Consider the following 16,829-nt stretch of genomic DNA (forward strand, 5'->3'; position numbering starts at 1 on the left):
ACGGGTAGAGAGAGGCCCACAGGACTCTTCTAATCATCGCTGTAGTGGATGACAGGACAACAGGAAACTGTCTAATTGGGTTCCCAAGTCAGATACTTTTCAAAGTGAAAAGAATGCTCAGAGTGATTATAAAATATTAATTGATCTGTAGGTGTAATCTGAGCTATTCAGGGCAAACTAGAGGTAGGTCACTCTAAGGTTAAGCCACCATAGGACACTCCTATTTAAATGCAGAGTTTCAGGATGCTTCAGGAACTGGGTTTCCCTGCCTCATGAATCAGAGGGGTAATGTAGTAATGGAGAGAAGGCAAATACAAATAAATAAATAAATAAATAATAACATTCAGAACGAATGCATATTGTATGGTTGGCAGTGTAGGGGTGGATAACCTATTATTTCCAAGCTTTTCTTACTCTAGAGAAAAACTGGGATGGATCCAGTTGCTTAGGTCAGTGATACTCAAATGTCAGTTTGTCATCATTGTTCATGGTTTTTGCTACATCTGTGTATCACTTGAACTTATTTACTTAGTTTTCCTTAAATCTGTTCACCCTAATTTGACCTTATTCTGAAACATCTGCAAAATGATGGGTTTGATGAGCTAATTTTATGCTTTTCTAATCCTTTTCAAAAACATTATTGCTACACTTAAAACTGTTCATACTGGTGCCACCTAAGAGTAACTCCCCTCCCTCCAGGATTCATGGCCCATAGTTTGGGTGACATTGGCTCAGATAAGAGGTTTTTTGTAGTGGCTCAAATAATCGGCTCTTGGAGGAGCACCATTTGTTGAACTGCTTTGTAGATGATGGTCTGGTCGGTGAGCTTCCTTGGGAGGCAAGTGAGCACATGGCTGAGATATGGTTGGACTTTCTACACCACTGTTGATTGGGTATGAGAGCTTGATGTTCTCTACCCTTGTAAAGACATGCTTCTTATCCACAGCCTGTGGGTGATGAGAGAACTTACCTTCCTGGGTCATTGTGGGGCTTAACCAGAGAGATTGATGTCTAGTGCTTAGCCTGTTGCCTGGGCATTGCATTACCACTTTCTTCCAGTGCCCTTCTTATTTCCATTAGTGAAAGAGTCCACCAAACACTGTAGTAGACAGAGCCCTGAACTAGGACTCAGAAATCCCGGGCTCTGATTGCTTTCCAGCTTTAGCGGTGTTGGGCAGGTCACTGAGGCCTCTCTGGGTCTATAAAAGAAGAACCACTCCTGCTGGTGAGCAGTGGCAAGAAGACGAGCATGTGTGTTATAAACCAGCTATGGTTTTCAGTCAAGGAGAACTAGGGAAGGGCTGCAGGACAAAAGGAGGAAGAAGCTATGATTTCTGACAAAAATGCCATTGGAAGACACATGCTTCCAATGTGGTGTGTGGCCAAGCTTTTGTTGTCACTAGTCAAGATACAGTGTTTTTCCTTTTCCTGAGAATGAGAGCACATTCTGTAGTAAAAGATATGTTGTCTTTGAATGAGCTTATACCACACTCTTTTGTGTCATTTGGCGCACACAGCCTTCCTAACTGAGAAATACATGAAGTAGCTAAGCGCAGTTTCTTTTCTAAATTTTTAAGTAAAGTGTCTGAATAGGTACTATGAGTTTATGTGGCAGAAATTTCAAAATGTGCACAAGGTTGTATGTTGAAAATAGACCCAGTGTCCAATTCTTATCTCTGGCATCTATCAATAGTTATAGTTTCTTATGCTTCCATTTAGAGTTATATGCATATACAAGCAACTGTGTTTATATTTCTCTCTTAGTTTTTAAAAACACAAAGAGTACATAGAGTATACCCTGATCTGTCCTGATCTGCCCCTTGCTGTTTGTGTCTTGTAGGAGGGTCTGTGGGAAGAGCCACCTCATTCTTTTTTTATGGCTGCAGAGTATTCACTTGCTTGAGTCTACTGAATTCACTGAACCAGGCCCTCACTGACTAGCAGGACATGTTGTAGGTAGTTTTCTAGTCTTTGGTTTTTACAAACAAGGCTGTAAGGAACAACTTTGTCCATATGTGGGAGTATGTCTGTGGACCGACTTCCTAAAAATGGATTTGCATTTGTAACTGGGATGGATTTTGCCAAATTGCCCTCCATCAGCAATATGTGTGACTCTGGCTGCCTGCAGCCTTGCCAAAGCAGTGTGCTACCCAGAAACCTTTTGATCTTTGCCAGTCAGGGGAAAGATGGTGTCTTAGTATATTTGTAGTTTGCATTTCTCTTATTAGAAGTGAGCTTCAGCAGCTATTCACATATTTAGGAAAATAAACTCAATTTTATTTAAATACCTTGCTGTTGGTAATTATTTTCAGAGTCTGTAGGGAAGGACCAGTTTTATTGTTATTTTCAATCTGTCTCAGACCAATATATTTGTAAAATACAATAAAAAGGAATAACTAGCAAAATGGAATTAAAAAAACCCAAAGAGAAATAAAATGCAAGCCTTAATTTTTTTGTTACTAAACTTGACCGATACAAAATTACTCTATCCATTCATTTTATCTCCATGTTTTCAGTTTCTGGATGTAGCTCACCACAGAGAGTTTTGAGTAAATAACATTGCTGTAAAGAACAACTTACTCATGTTTTTTCTCCCATTGCTACTCTATTTGAGGATGGGAGGAGAGAGCCCAGAATTTTATATTTTACATTTCATAATCAGCACATTTCAGGATGGTTTTGTTACATTAGTGGAAAATATCTCTGATGGTGCAATACTGACCCAGGAGGGACTGGTTCCCGAGGGCCGGGTTGCCGCACAAGTGCATTGAGGCATGTTGACTCCTGCAGTGCTCCCCATGCTGTAAGGTGGGAATGCAGGTGTTGTGATTTTCACTGATGAAGACCTTGAGCTTGGATGAGAAGATGGGAGGATGAAATCACCCTATTAATAAAATTTACAGAGCAGGCCTATATTAGTCCATTCTCACAGTGCTATAAAGAACTACCTGAGACTGGGTAATTTATGAAGAAAAGAGGTTTAATTGACTCACAGTTCCAAAGGCTTAACAGGAAGCATGACTGGGAGGCTTCAGGAAAGTTAAAATCATGGCAGAAGGTGTAGGGAAAGCAGGCACATCTTACCATGGTGGAGCGGGAGAGAGCAAGAGAGAGAGAAAGGGAAAGTGCCACACACTTTCAAACAACCCGATCTTGTGAGAACTCACTCACTATCATGAGAACAGCGAGGGGAAAGACCGCCCCAATGATCCAGTCACCTCCCACCAGGCCCCTAGAATTGTGGGAATTACAATTCTAGATGAGATTTGGGTGGGGACACAGAGCCAAACCATATCAAGGCCTCTTTGACCTAGGATTTTGCAAGGACCCCAGCCTCCTGCTGCCTTTCTGGGAACAGATGGGAAGTGTATTTGTGGGTAAAGTAGGAGCTTAGGGGACATGATAATTCAGGCAGCATCTTGGTGGCTTTGTAGAAGGACTGAATTGGAAATGAGGTTCTTGCTTCTAGCTCACTGAGTTCAGTGACATAAGTGGCTATTTCCTTGTCTTCCACCTGCAGCTAGAAAACAGGCATGGTCTCAAGATTCTTTGTTCTGCTTTTGACTTGAAGTTTTAGTTTTGCATGAGGACTTCATTTTGTTATCTCTAAATATATGGAGAATTGTTTTGCCAGCCATAGCTTCTTTCTAGATGTTCTTTAATGCTCCTTGCTAGAATGACTTGGGATGGTCATGTAGTCAAGTATCCCAGGTCAGCTTTCTTCAGTGGCAGATGTTTTGGCTTCTGTGTACAATTATTAAATGAAATCATGTTGAGGTTTTCTTTTTTTTTTTTTTTTTTTTGAGATGGAGTCTGTCTTCACCTCACAGGCTGGAGTGCAGTGGCGCGATCTTGGCTCACTGCAACTTCTGCCTCCCGGGTTCAAGCTATTCTCCTGCCTCAGCCTCCCGTGTACATGGGATTATAGGTGCATGCCACCATGTCCGGCTAATTGTTGTTGTTGTTGTTTTGAGATGGAGTCCCTCTCTGTCCCCCAGGCTGGAGTGCAATGGCACGATGTCAGCTCACTGCAACCTCCACCTCCTGGGTTCAAGCAATTCTCCTGCCTCAGCCTCCTTAGTAGCTTGGCTTACAGGCGCGTGCCACCATGCCCGTCTAATTTTTTGTATTTTTAGTAGAGACGGGGTGTCACCATGTTGGTTAGGCTGGTCTCAAACTCCTGACCACGTGATCCGCCCACCTCGGCCTCTCAAAGTGCTGGGATTACAGGCGTGAGCCGCTGTGCCTGGCCAAGGGTTTTTTCAGAGGTTTTTTTTTTTTTTTTTTTTTTTTTAATTCAATATCATGTAAGATAGCGGTCCCCAAACTTTTTGGCACCAGGGACAGGTTTTGTGGAAGATAATTTTTCCACAAACCTGGGCAGAGCTGGGGATGGTTTTGGGATGAACGTTCCACCTCAGATTATCAGGCATTAGACTCTCAGAAGGAGTATGCAACCTAGATCCCTCTGATGCGCAGTTCACAATAGAGTTCACTCTCCTATGAGAATCTAATGCTATTGCTGATCTGACCGGAGGTAGAGCTCAGGTGGTAATGCCTGCTCAGCTGCTGTGCCGCTTGGTTCCTAACAGGTCACAGAACTGTACCTGGGGGTTGGGGACTCCTGACATAAGACATAGAAGTGACATGTTGTCATGCTGTGGGATGAAAATGCCCCTTGACTGCCTTCTTGTTCATGATTGCTTTCCCTGTTGAAGCCTGGAGAGGAGTGGGCTGTTGAAACAGGAGCCGGGGTTGTGGAATAATGGTGTTAAGATCATAGGTTCACCACTTACCTCTGCCTCATGCTAACACTTGACCTTGGCAAGTTAGTTAACCTCATTTCCTTCAGCTATGACATGGGGATAATGAGTCCCCATCAGTGATTTATTTGGCAGAAAGAGTCACATTCAGTATTGCTCAGTGGGACAGGGGCTCCGTGGTGATATGTTGCTAACTAAACAGGTCAGGCATTCGTAGCCACTCTGGGTAAGTGCCCGGTGGTTAGGTAATGTGTGACAGCCAGCAGCCAAAGTGGACATACTCAGAGACAGTTCTGGCTGTCTGCCCAAGCCTTACATCTGTAGCTAAAGAATTACTGAAAATGTGAATGAAAATATCTCCTCTCCTGGCTTGTGGTCCAGAGCTCAGACTCAGGAACCGAATTTACATAGGTTTGAATCCCAGATCTGCTCTTATTGGCTGAATGAGCTTGGGCAGGTTCCCTACATTTTTTTCATGTGTAGAATGGGGATATTAAGAGTAATCTGCCTTGGGTTGGCAGGCAAGATTAAATGAATATGTAGATGTGAAGTTCTCTGAATGAGTGGCACCTACTGCTAACTTTTCCCCTGCTTCCCAAGTTTATTCAGTGAGCAAATTTATCAAGTGCCTTCTATACAACCAGACATTCTACTAGGTGCTGGCAAATGAATCAGACCTAATTGCTGCCCTTATAAAGCTTATGGCATAGTACAGGGGTTGGTAAGCTTTTCTGTAAATGTCTGGACAGTAAATGCTTTAGACTTTGTGGGCCGTAGTGTCTCTATCACAGCTACGCAATTCTGCTGTTAATATTGTGAAAGTAGTTGCCATAAGTAAATGAATGATCATGGCTGTGTTGCAGTAAAACTTTATTTATGACAACAATTGGTGGGTCATATTCTGCCCATGGGCTGTAATTTGCAGACCTGTGGTCTAGTGGGAAGACAGTTGTTAAATAATTACAATTATGATGTTACAGATTGTGCTAAGGGCTGTGGAGGAACAGACAGGATTCTGTGAGTGGGAAGGGTCAGGGAAGTTAGCTTTGAAGAAGTGACATTGAAACCAAATGATGAGGAGAGGCAGCCAGAGGAGGAGATGGAGGGTGCTCCGGGCTGGTCTGTGGGTTCGTATCTTTTAAAGGCATAATAGATATTCTGCAGCTTTCTTTGGATTAAAATAAATAATTTCTTTCCTCTATTTAATTCATCGCCAGTTTTCTCCTCCCCCACCCTCTCCCTGCAATAATCCAAGAGATAAGCTATGTTACGAAGAGATAAGCTATATTAATATATTAACACATTTTGTTCCACATATGCACTTTCTCTCTCTCCCTTTTCCATTGTTTTTGTTATATTATTCTCAGTATCTATCCAAGTATTTAGTAAAGATTGCACATTATTTCATTATTAGGTGTAGAATGGTTTACTCTCTAGAACTCAAATTTGCTTTTTGGTACGGTTTTCTCTTTTAGCATTTTAAAAGTTGACATTATTTGTTTTTATTATTTGGCTAGATAAAAGGTCCACAGTCTTTGAAGTGATTTTGAAAAAAAATCTGCTTTCCTCTTAACTACATCTCATGTCTCCTCTGACTCCCAACCTCAATTTTATGTTTTCTCTAAACAAGTTGCCAGTACTCTGTAGAGATTCCATGGAAAAGGACTGGTGTGTTATCATTCTAGAAAATTTCAAGGGGTACTTCAGAAGGAAGGGGGTTCTCCCAACAACTTTGTGACCTCTTCGGTTTCTTCAATTCTTTCAGTTCTGTGGTTCCAAGGAGACTCTGCCTCCCTGAGAGTCAATATTATGTAGTAGTTGGGGGCACACACACTGGAGCCAGATTGTTCAAGTTCAAACCCAATTCCAGTACTTAGTAGCTGTGTGAACTTGAATAGCTCCCTGCCCTCTCAGTTTTCTTATCTTTAAAATAAGGCCAGTAGCAGTGTCTGCCTCATAGAGTTATTATGAAGATGAAAATGAATGAAATACAAGTAAAATCCCTAGAACAGTAACTGTACACAGTCTATGCTATTTATGAGTTCTCTATTATTATTAATTACATCAGAGGCATCGGTAGCCATAATTCCTCTGTAATCACCCTTGAATTCTGTCAGGTGTCTTCTGACTCATCCTGAGATCTTGGGCTGAGTCACTTCATTTTTGCTTCACTTTCTTCATAAGACTATAGGAGTGATCTTTGTCATCAGAATTCTGGGGACACTAGTCCTTTTGAAAATAGGTCCTTTATGTGCTTTGTACTTTGAAAGTATAGTTGATAAGTAGAGTAGCCTTTTGAACCATAGATCTACAAATGTGGGTTTAGCAGCAATGTTCACCTCTTCGGTCATCCACTTTAATTTATGGTCTATAATTAATGACTTATTCTCTATGTACTTAGAAATCCTTACATGTTATCTTTGGCCTTTCTTGTGTCCCTTCCTTGTACAAACTTGAAAGAAAGGCTGCATGTCCTAGGATGCAGATAAATGAGCTGCCTTAGAAAGATCTTGGGCAAGTAAGTTTACTTCTCTGGGCCTTCGTTTTTTAATCTGTGGCATGGTCTGGCTCTTCTCCAAGGACGCTTCCTGGTCCCTGTGTTTTTGTTTTAGGCTCTTCCATATTTTGACAGTGTTCTCATTGGTTTTTCCAGACCTTTTAATGCCATTGTTTTGATTATTTCCTCCTTCTGGGCAAGGCCGTCTTCATCCTTTACCCCCCGACCAAGGAAGAAATTCTAACTTGTTTTCCTTGTAAATTGCTTCAAAACATTTCTTTCTTTATCCGTCTTATGCATTTATGAATCATCCTTCCTGGGATTTTGTTATTGTTGTTTGTGTTTTGGTAGCATCCCTTGGCAGTCATAGAATTGCTTTCAGAGGTGCTTTGAGGAGCTAACATTATAGTCTTGTTGGAACTTGTCCCAGCTCAGATGCTATTTTTAATAAAGTTGGCTGCACTGTTTTTCAAAGGTTACTACGTTTTTTACTGATGGAAATAAGAACCCTATGTTTCTTATGCTTCCCGACCCTGTGATTTACCCCCCTAGATAGGTACTTTGTTCACCATCTGGTCATATAACAATTATTTTTCAGTGCCCCTCATTGCCTTTTGTGTCTTGTGCAGGGTGCTAGCAATAGAAGTGCAGTCTCTTGGGTTTGTAACATACTTTACAATTTATACAGTGCCGATAACATTCCCAGTTTTGTTTCATTCTCTCTGCTGCCCTGAGGAATAGTCAGGCTGGATATCAACAGCCCAGCCTCTCAGCCAGGAAGTTAAGGCCACAGAGAGGTAAAGTGATGGAAATCAAAGGCATTTCATAGTGGTAAAAAAAAAAATGGCCAAATACAGCTCTGAGGTATTTGCCGAGGGCCTTAGGCAACTGGTCTGCAGGACATTCGTTTACTAAACCTTCATTATATTTTTAAAAATTTGTTAATTTTTTTTTTTTTTTGAGATGGAGTTTTGTTCTTATTGCTTAGGCTGGAGTGCCGTGGCGTGATCTTGGCTCATTGCAACCTCTGTCTCCCAGGTTCAGGCAATTCTCCTGCCTCAGTCTCCTGAGTAGCTGGGACTACAGGCATGTGCCACCATGCCTGGCTAATTTTTTTTTTTTTTTTTTAAGTAGAGACGGAGTTTCTCCATGTTGGTCAGGCTGGTCTCGAACTCCCGACCTCAAGTGATCCGCTCACCTTGGCCTCCCAAACTGCTGGGATTACAGCCATGAGCCTGGCCTAAAATTTTAATAAAAAATAATATATGCTCATAGTAAAAATTTGAAGAGTTAAGAAGATAATAAGAAAAGCCCCTTCTTGACCTCCTCTTCTTCTAGGCCTACTCCCTGATGCTGAAGACCACTGTTATAATCTCTCAAGTCTTCTTTCAGAAATTTCCATTAAATGTAGATGTTGAATACAGTGGCCTGGTCTTGTTCACCTTGTGTCCCTCAGATGTAGAATAGAGCCAGGCACATCGCAGGGCTCAGTGTCTGTTGATGGAATGAACCACATTTACAGTATTGTCCTGTGCAACACGTTATTACTCTGTAACATGTTTTTACTTATCATTGTATCTTAGGCAAATTTTCATAGCAGTACCTGTAGGGTAACTTTACTTTTTAAATTAGCTACATGGTATTCCATCATATGAATTACTATAATTATTTACCCAATTCAAGTTACTTCCATTTTTTTTTTCCTGTTACAAACCTTGCTGCAGGGATATGACTACTGATTGTCCCCTCAGTATCCATTTTTCATCCAGGCACAATGGCTCGCACCAGTAATCCCAGCACTTTAGGAGGTCAAGGGGAAAGGATTGTTTGAGCCCAGGAATTTCGAGACCAGCCTGGACAACATGGCAAGACCCTGACTCTACCAAAAAAAAAAAAAAAAAAAAAAAACCCAGGCATGGTAGCATATGCCTGTAGTACCAGCTACTCATGGGGCTGAGGTGGGAGGATCACTTGAGCCTGAAAGGTTGACGCTGCAGTGAACCCTGTTAGCACCACTGCACTCCAGCCTGGGCGACAGAGTGAGAACCTGTCTGAAAAAACAAAATTCACTTTTCATTTCTAGAGACATTTTACCTGGTCGTGGCTGCCCAGGTAAAGACCACCTTTGCCAAGCTCCCTTGCAGCTAGGTGTGGCCATATGACTAGATTAGATTCTAGCTAGCAGGATTGTGAGCAAAAGTAATGTGTGCAGCTTCCAGGAGCATCCTTGAAAGAGGAGGATCAGTCCTTTCCCATTTTTTTTTCTGCTTCTCCCTGGCAGAGGTCATTTGGTGGTAGGAGCTAGAGTAGCCATATTGGTTCCAAAGATGGAAACTGGCTCTTGAGGATGACAGTGCAACAAGATAAAAGGACCCCGAGTCCTCAACACTGCAGAGCAGCTGTATCAGGCCCACGCTGCATCCTCTTGCATACTTACATGAGAGAAAAATAAATTTTCATCTTGTTTAATCCACACTTACATTATTTGGGTCTTTTTACAGCCTTTATCTCTTTTTCCACTTCTGTGAAAATATAGTAGAATAAAAAAAGTCAAATTGCAGGGTTGAAGGATATGGTCATTTAAAACTTTGATGCTACTGCTTAATTTATCTTTAAGCAATTATCATCATGATCTCATGAAACATTCCCCATCATGTCTGTGTTCTTTTATTATGCAAACATTTACATTTAACATATTTAAGCCCTAACTCTGTTAAGGATGCACAAAGATTCACGTTACCAATGAAAAATGCTAGCATGTGAAGTAGGAGTTTGGTTCCAAATGTCAATATCAGTGACATTCTGTATCCATGGAAACCAATTCTTAGAGTATGTGTCTATAAAAGGGAAGGGAGAATGGGGAAGTGGTGAAGGGTACCGCTTATGCCTCACTGAACAGTACATAGGGAGAGCACGAACATATGTTTCCAAATTATCATGCACATGGAAGCTACCCAGACAGCCCTACCCATCCCCGTCCATGCATGCATTCATCCAGCCATCAGTCCATGCAGCAGGTATTGTGGGGCTACTATGTGCTAGCCACTGAGAACGCAGTATTGGGCAGGTCAGACACATTATTTGCTCCCATGAGTAATATATATTTTTTTTCACAAAAAAATATATAAAATTATATATATTATATATATAATTTAGGGCATTGGACAGATGTTAATAATTATATAAATAATAACTGGAATATATAAGGGAGACATACAGGATGCTATGAGTGGGGAGTAGAGCTTGGGGGGGGGCGTATATTACTTTCCTATTGCTGCTGTAAAAATTACCACAAACTTAGTAGCTTAAAAAGACAAAAATATATTATCTTACAGTTCTGGAGGTCACAAGCCTTAAAATCCAGGTGCAGCAGGGCTGTACACCTTCCAGAGGCTCTAGGGGAGAATCTATTTCCTTGCCTTTTCTAGTTTGTAGAGGCTGCCTGCATCCCTTGGCTCATGGCTCCTTCTTCTCTCTTCAAGGCCAGCAGCATGGCATCTTCGGTCTCTCCATCTGACCTCTACATCTGTTGTCACGTCCCGTCACTGATTCTGACCTTCCTGCCTCCCTCTCTTGAAGTCACTTGTAATTATACTGTGTCTCCTGGGATAATCCAAGATAATCTCCCCATCTCACGGTTCTTAATTATTTAATCATATCTGCAAAGTCCCTTTTGCCACATAAGGTAACGTCGTCATGGGTTCTAGGGATTAGGGCCTGGACACCTTTGGGAGGGGCAGTATTCTCTCTGTCACAGAGGCTGACTTAACCTAGGGGTGCCAGTGTAGAATTCTCCTGGGAGCTGACCTTTAAGCTGGCCTTGCAGGATGCTGGGACACAGGCGTCTGAAGAAGCAGGGAAGGAGGAGCACTCAGATGGTAAGCAGGGGGCATTTGAGGTACCAGAGAACAGCAGGAGGGCCATTGGAACAGGGGATGAGGGGCAGGAGATGAGGTTGGAAATAGCAGTGAAGGTCACTGGAGGATTTTAAGCAGATTCATATTTTAAAAGAGCACTTTTTGCAGCGTTGACAGTGGGGTTAGAGGTAGGTAAGGTGGGCGGTAGAAGCCATTCAGGATGTGGTTGTAATTCAGATGAGAGATCTGGTAGTCTGGCCTAGCTGGTGGCAGTAGAGTAAAAGAGAAGCACATGAGATTGAGAGATTTAGTGAGGGTGAGGCAGTAGGACAGTGATGGATGGGCGGAGAGTGCAGAGGACGATGTCGGCATGACCCGTAGGTTTTTGGCATGAGCCAAGAAGAGGAGGGTATTGTTCTTTTCTGAGCAAGGAAACACCAGATAAGTGAAAAATCTAGTTTTAGTTAAATTGATTTTGAGATCTTGTAAGACAAGTAAGTGGATTTGCCAGTATTCATTCAGCCTGGAGCTCAGAAATGAGGTGTCCAGGCTGCCGAGAAAGAGTTGGAAATGGTTGGCATGTAGCAGCTGATTGAAGCCATGTGAGTGGTTCCTGCCTGGGCCTGGGAGAGGGTGGAGGGCCCCAGACAGCCCTTGGAAAAAGCCAGCCACCTAAAAGTGCCATGGAGTTTGCCAGATTTGAAGCTCAACAGTGATGAAGTGAGGGTAGAGCCCAGAAGGGGCTTTTCGAGGAGTGATTTGGAGATAAGGAAGTAGAGACAAGTCTTAAGATTTTATTAGGAGGCTGGGTGCAGTGGCTCATACCTGTTATCCCAGCACTTTGGGAGGCCAAGGTGGGCAGATTGCTTGAGCCCAGGAGTTTGAGACTAGCCTGAGCATCATGGAAAACCCTGTCCCTACAAAAAATACAAAAATTATCTGGGTGTGGGTTATGCACCTGTAAGTCCCAGCTACTTGGAAGGCTGAGGTGGGAGGATCGCTTGAGCCTGGGAGGTCAAGGCTGCAGTGAGCCAAGATCACACCCGTGCACTGCAGTCTGGGCAATAGAGTGAGACCCTGTCTCATAAAAAGAAAAAAAAAAGATTTATTATGGAACACCTGAGACATTTTGTATTAATTTACTATTATTGCTGTAACAAATTACCATTAACTTAGTGTCTTTTTTTTTTTTTTTTTTTTTGAGACAGAGTCTTACTCTGTCACCCAGGCTGGAGTGCAGTGGCACCATCTTGGCTCACTGCAACCTCTGCCCCCTGGGTTCAAGCGATTCTCCCGCCTCAGCCTCCCGAGTAGCTGGGACTACAGGTGCCTGCTATCATGCCCGGCTAATTTTTGTATTTTTACTAGAGATGGGGTTTCACCATATTGGCCAGGCTGGTCTTGAACTCCTGACCTTGTGATCTGCCTGCCTTGGCCTCCCAAAGTGCTAGGATTACAGGCGTGAGCCACCGCGCCTGGCCAACTTAGTGTCTTAAATAATATACATTTATGATCTTACAGTTCTGGAGGTCAGAAGTCTGAAATGGGTCTCACCGGGCTAAAATCAAGGTGGTACTAGGCTGTGTTCTTCTGGGAGGCTGTAAGGAGACCCATTTCCTTGCCTTTCCTGGTTTCCAAAGGCTGCCTACCTTGCTTGCCTCTGGCCTCTTCCTCCATCTTCAAAGCCAGTGAGGGTGAGCTGAGACCTCACACATTGCCTCACTCTGATCTCTTCTGCTTCTGTCTCTCACTTGGAAGGATCCTTGTGATTGACCCCATTGGGCCTACCTGGAGAATCCAGGACAATCTCCCTATTGTAAGGTCACTGGGTTAGCAAATTAATTCCATCTACAGCTTGAATTTCCTTTTGCCATGTCAGGTCATGTATTTTCTAGTTATGGAGGTTAGGGGGACTACTATTCTGCCTATATACATCTATGTGAAAAATAAACAGAAAGCACATTGAGCCCCTACACACCCATCACTCAACTTCAACAACACAGCTTTATCCTCCACCCCCACTTCTCCCCACCTCACCACCAGCTTGTTTGAAACCCATCTCAGAAATCATCTGATTCATCCATAAATGTTTCAGAATAAACAGTTGTTTAAGAAAGTTTAGCTCTGAGGGGGAAGTGAGGAGGAGGGTAACTGGAGGTGATGTTTGGGGCAGTGTGGGTGTGTGTATTTTTGATATGGGAGATGCTGAAGCATGTTTAAATGCTGATAGAAAGGATCTGGTAGAGGAGGAGAGATTGCCCTTGGACAAGAGAGATCTCTCTGTCATTAGCAAGAAAGAGGCATGTAGGAAGTTGGGGGAGTCCCTGTCTAATAGTTAATGTTTTTTTTTTCTGTTGAATGGAAGGCCAGTGAGAAGGGTCAAGGGGATGGCGAGGTTTTGAGGAGCTTGGGGACCGTTGGAAATGAGCACTATGGAGTGGAGAGTGAATGCACTGGAGAAACCCTGGAATGTGGGACCTGTTGTGGGCCACTTGAAATGGGGGCATTCCAGTGAATCTAGTCGGCTTGGTTGTTTGACCTTTTTTCCATCTAGCATTGCACATTTGTCTGGGTGTATGTTCAGAGAGGAAAATGTTTGGTTTACACCGGCTTGGCTTTCTTGCCAGATGGTATGGCCAAAGGGCGGGGTGAGGGCTATTTAGAAGAGCAGCTGGATCCGTTATCCATATACTCAAAGCTGAATGAGAAAGTAGAGGACTAGAGGTTCTGGAGAGATGTAGATGTGGCTGTGATGGTGGGCTTAAAAGAAGCCAGTGGTAACATTGCCTGGAGGGTATAAGGAGGCAAAAAAAAAAAAAAAAAAAGAAGTAGAAGCAGCCAGCTGACAGCTGAGTTTGGGTAGACTGTGGGCAGTTGCATTTGAGGATTTCAGGGTGATGGCCAGATCCAGGGTGTCTATGGGAGGGGTAGCTGAAGTGGAATGGAATTTTAAAAAGTGGAGTGAAATAAAAGACAATTGAAAAATAGGACATCAAGTTGCTGCTTAACCTGAGGGGTGTTGAGGAAGTGTTGGCCTCAGAGTAGAGCCAGGTTTCACTGAAAGCACAGAGAGCTCACTTTGATTTTTCGCTGTGCTGTTTTGTCCTGTCCTGTACTGTGCTGTGCTGTGCTGTGTTGTGCTGTGGTACACTCAGCCTCCTGCCTGAGTGGGCCAGGCCTCTGTCTCCAGCATATTTCTCTTGAATACTGACCCCTGGGTTGCCATCCTTAGTATGAGTCATCACCTCCAGGTTCCCACCTCCCAAAATGGGAAAATATTAAGATAGGTAGAAAAAGCACACCGAACCTAAGAATTTCCATAACTTGAATATGTTCCTACATCATAAAGAAAGATTTAATGGTATCTCTCTCCATGTGCTATACTTTTATATCTGACATTCCTCCCGGGCTCTAAGCCATATATCCTAATTTTGCTTGAAGAATGGCTATGGGGGTATATTTAATATGCATTATTTACATTGATTTATGCTTGAGATATAACTTTATTGAAAATTTTTAGTGATTTTTGTCTATACCAAAAAGTCCTACCATAATTTGATGTGTTATTTCAAAAATTGAGCCTTGTATATAGTGTCACATTATTGTGAAGGCAGTGAGCACTCCCCAACTCCCCCATACTAATGAAAAGACATGGAAACTATCCTAGATGCAAATGATCCTTGAACTGTAAGTCTCAGATGACAGGTAAAGGGAGTTATTTGTTTGGTGCAACAGTATTAAGGACCTAGGAAACAAGTGGAATTTGAAGGATGTTATGATGAGGGGAGGCTGTGTGCCATTTCTACTGTAGTTCTGTGGTCCAAGGAGGGTCATTTTGCATTTAATGTTTGCTTAGGGACAAGTGGCCATTTTGACTAGTTCTCAGTTACGTTTTGGTCATTTCTTTCTGTGAGAGGAGATGCCAGTTGTGAGTCCAAAATAAGTAGTAGCAGCAGATCAATTTTTAAAAATGAAACTTACTTTTCTTTTTCTTTCTTCCTTTCTTTCTTTCTTTCTTTCTTTCTTTCTTTCTTTCTTTCTTTCTTTCTTTCTTTCTTTCTTTCTTTCTTTCTTTTCTCTTTCTTTCCCTTCCTTCCTTCCTTCCTTCCTTTTCTTTCTCTGTCTTGTCTTGTCTTGTCTTATCTTATCTTTTCTTTTCTTTTCTGTTCTTTTCTTTTCTTTTCCTTCTTGAGACAGGGTATCACTCTGTTGCCCAGGCTAGAGTGCAGTGGTGCCATCACAGCTCACTGCACAGCCTCCACCTCCCCAGGCTCCTTCCACCTCAGCCTGTTGAGTAGCTGGCACTACAGGTTTGTGCTACCCGCTAAGTTTTATATTTTTTGTAGAGACAGGATTTTACCATGTTGCCCAGGCTGGTCTCAAACCACTGAGGCTCAAGGGATCTGCCCACCTCGGCCTCCCAAAGTGCTGGAATTACAGGTGTGAGCCACCATGTCCGGCCAAAACTTTTTTCTTATTCATTTAAAAATACCTGTCTCTTAAGTCTTGAGTTTCTGTGAGCTGTTAGTCTTCCATGATGGCCTGTGAAGGTAGACAGAGCCTTCTCTAGAATGATGATAGAGTCCATGGTACAAATGGAGCCTTATTTTACTTGCTTCCCAAACTACTTACCTTATTGGACTGAACATGGGTCACTTTTCCTAATCCTAGAAGACTCATTCAGGTCTTAGGGAGTGATGATAATCATTTGCCAGTAACTGACCCTTAGTGGGGCTCAACAAAAGGTTTAATAGTAGAATTGCTCTGTACAGCATTTGCTTATGATTGTGGACTCTCAAGTCTGCCTCTTAGGTTCAAATCCTAGCTCTACCACTTACAATGGACCTTGGGTGGATTCTTAAATGCTTCTGAGTCTTAAGTTCCTTGTCCACGCAATGGGGATAGTAGTAGTACTTACCTCACTTACCTCTCTTTCCCCTTCTTCCCCTTCCCTTTCCCCTTCCCCTTCCCCTTCCCCTTCCCTTGCCTTCCCTTTCCAATGGAGTCTCATTCTGTACCCAGGCTGGAGTGCAGTGGCACAATCTTGGCTCACTGCAACCTCCAGCCCCTGGGTTCAAGCAGTTCTCATGTCTCAGCCTCCCGAGTAGCTGGGATTACAGATGCCTGCCACCACACCTGGCTAATTTTTGTATTTTTAGTAGAGATGGGATTTTACCATGTTGGCTAGGCTGGTTTGAAACTCCTGACCTCAAGTGATCCACTCACCTCGGCCTCCCAAAGTGCTGGGATTATAGGCATGAGACACTGCACCCAGCCCCTGCACTATTATTTTAAATAAACTCTCCAACACACTTTTCCTTTCAGTCTGTCTTCATCTGCTAAAATGTGAAATCCATGAGAGCAGGCATTGTGTGTTTAGCTCACTGTTCTGTTATCCATGCCCAGACCTAGAGAACAGTGTGTCTGGCTTAGTGGGTGCTCAGTAAATCTTTATTAAAATGAATACATTGACTTTGATAGTGGTAATATGATTCTGTATGCCATCAAATATTACAAAAGCTGCCGTAGCTGTTTGAAATGCCCGTGTTTTATTCAGAAGTTCTTGGCGATTGTTTGTTCATTTGCCTGTCTCAAACTTTTCTTTTCTAAATAGAAAATTGAAGTCAAGTAGAGTAGGTTTTAGGGGATGAATAAGTTGAATGAGAAGAAGAATAAGGCTGGCATTATTAACTACTCTTCTGCTTTACTTCT

General features: G+C 42.7%; 1 protein-coding gene across 1 annotated transcript in view; it reads left to right on the plus strand.

Annotated features, from left to right (window-relative positions):
- USP46 (ubiquitin specific peptidase 46) overlaps positions 1-16,829 on the plus strand; it is a 64,275-nt gene that overhangs the window by 10,643 nt on the left and 36,803 nt on the right. The window lies entirely within an intron of this gene.

This window comes from Gorilla gorilla, chromosome 3, assembly GCF_029281585.2.
Source record: "Gorilla gorilla gorilla isolate KB3781 chromosome 3, NHGRI_mGorGor1-v2.1_pri, whole genome shotgun sequence".
In the NCBI taxonomy this organism is placed as follows: Eukaryota; Metazoa; Chordata; class Mammalia; order Primates; family Hominidae; genus Gorilla; species Gorilla gorilla.